Source organism: Meleagris gallopavo, chromosome 13 (genome assembly GCF_905368555.1).
Source record: "Meleagris gallopavo chromosome 13, MGAL_WU_HG_1.1, whole genome shotgun sequence".
Taxonomy (NCBI): Eukaryota; Metazoa; Chordata; class Aves; order Galliformes; family Phasianidae; genus Meleagris; species Meleagris gallopavo.
The window spans coordinates 16,152,449-16,154,905 of NC_139416.1; positions in this window are offsets into that span (position 1 = coordinate 16,152,449).

A 2,457-nucleotide genomic window follows, 5' to 3' on the forward strand; every position below is an offset into this window, starting at 1 on the left:
AAGAGGAGCAAAAGTGTGACCAGCCCAGAATATGGAGAGGGAAGCAGGTGAAGGAGACTGAGCCACCCACATGATGTAGAGATCTTGCACCCATCCATAGGGGCTCTGTGAAGGAAGCAGCCCTCTATGGTACTTAGCCAGCTTTCTGCCTACACTGCTTTGCTGACAAGTCTTCCTCTGGATCAAGCCTCCATGCTGCCAGGCTGGGATGAGATATTGATCTGTGCCCCATAGAGGGGCTCACAAGGGGACTGTGCTTGTCTCACACAAGTCAGAGCCCAAAATGCTCTGTTTGGACAGAAAGCAGCACCCAGAGGTAACTTTTCGAGCTCACACATAGAATCATAGAATGGCTTGGGTTGGAAGGGACCTTAAAGATCATCAGTTTCCATGGGCAAAGGTTGCCATCAGGTTGTCCAGGGCCTCACCTCCAGGGATGGGGCATCCACAGCTTCTCTGAGTAACCTGTGTCTCCCTCTGAGCGAAACATTTCCTCCTCACAGTAATAAGAAATAATAGGAAAATAGGAAGTAATAGAAAAAAATATAATTGCTATGGTGTTTTTTTTCTGCAGTGTGAAAAACGTGTTAGTCCAGAATGAAGAAAAACAGCTTCTATCAGTGTTGTTTTCTTTACATTATAGTCTTCATTCAGTTTAGTCCTGGCTAGCAGTTGGACTCAATGATCTTTGTGGGTCTCCTCCAACATGGGATATTCTACAATCCTGTGTCACCTCTCCGCCTGACCTCGGTGCTTAGCACCCAGTGGGTGCCCCACTGTTCACTGGGGCCGGGGCACGTTGGCCTCTGTACCCTACATGCACTCAGGATTTTGTTCTTCTCTGGGTTGTTTATTCAGTACTGAGCTACGTGTGTCTCCACAAGCAGCAGCTCTGTGCCAAGAGGAGGAAGTTATAGGAGGAAACCAGCAACAAGAGCCTGTTGCTCAATTAGCTGCGTTGTCAGCAGCGCTTGGCTAACAAGAGCCACACTTGGGATTGTACAACCCACACACATTGCACAAAGCTGGCCTCAGGAGGAGCTGAGGTTTTGCCTATTGGTTGCTCCTGTACCATGTGCTGGCTGTATAGGTGGTGGGAGAGGTTTGGGGATCAGAAAAGCAAGGACAAGCTCAGGCAAACCTTTCCTACAAGCACAGACAGGGAGGAAATGTTTTTCACGGTTTTCCTATCAGGACATGAGGATGATTCAACAGTACCCCAAGGCTGTGCCCATGACAAACGAGCTCAGATGAGCAGAGGGATGCATTTTCTTGTCAGGTAGTGCCTTCTCTTTTTATCAGGACTGTGGTAGAGCCAGCTGGATGCACTCCTGCTCTTTGCAAAAGCTACAGAAGGAGAGAAAATAGTCAAATGCATGTTGAATGCTGGGATAATTTGCCACCTCATTCCCATACATTTTGGCAAGTTCTGAACCCTCCCAGTGCCTCTGAGAGTCCTGGCTGCCTTCAAGCCCTGACTAAGGCCCTGAAGACCTGGATGTGAACTGCCTGAAAATCAGTGCCCAGCATGATCCTGGCTGTTTTCCCATGGGAAGGAACATTGTTGCAGTGATGCAGGAACTTCCTTCATCTGCCTGACGCATCCGCTTCGGGTCATTAAGAAAGCATTTCTCAATTGGGAGCTTAGAGAAGTAGGAAGTCCCAGCCTTGTTTTACAAGAGACTGGCTGTTTGCAGAGTGTTTCCCAATCATTTTGCTCTTCCCTCAGCCTTTGGAAAGGAATCCTCAATCCAGACTGCTGCAGTGGAGCATGGCGTGTTGGGAACAAGTGTTCCCTGCATCTTACAGCATCGTGTGGGATGTCCCTAGGGCTCCTCCATTTTTGCTGGAGCTGGGACCTGGAAGATGCAAGTAAGGCTGCACTGAAAGGCTCAGTGGTTGGAAGTTGGCCAGGCTTTGGGCACCACAGGCAAGATTGGGGTGCTGGGAGAAAACTTCTTCTGCAGGTAGTGGCACATTTATTTTTTTTTTTCCTTTAATTGGGAATGACCTTTGTTCCCTAACCACAGCTTTCCCTGGAGAGGTAGGATTTAATCCCACAGTTTGCCTACCCCAGAGGGACAGTTTAAGCCTCAGTGAGCCCTGCAGTCACGCTGCCTGGGGAGTGTGTAGGTTTCCTGGTGCAGACCCAAGCACGATGCTCCCAGACAGCTATAAATCTCCCACAGGATGCAGCTGGTTAACTTCATCCATGTGTTGAGATCCACCAAGAAATCTCTCCCCTCTGGCACATGAACGACCGCGCTATTTAATAAATCAGCACCACAGACTCACAGTGGGTTCACCCTGAGCAGGGTGGGGGCTCGCCTTACACACACGCCATGCATCTGTGCCCAAGCAGAAGAAAACCCAAGCTGCTAAGCTCTCAGCGTGATCTCCAGGTGCTGTGCACGCACACACCACGCTCTTGTATCACCACAACCTCTCTTAAACACA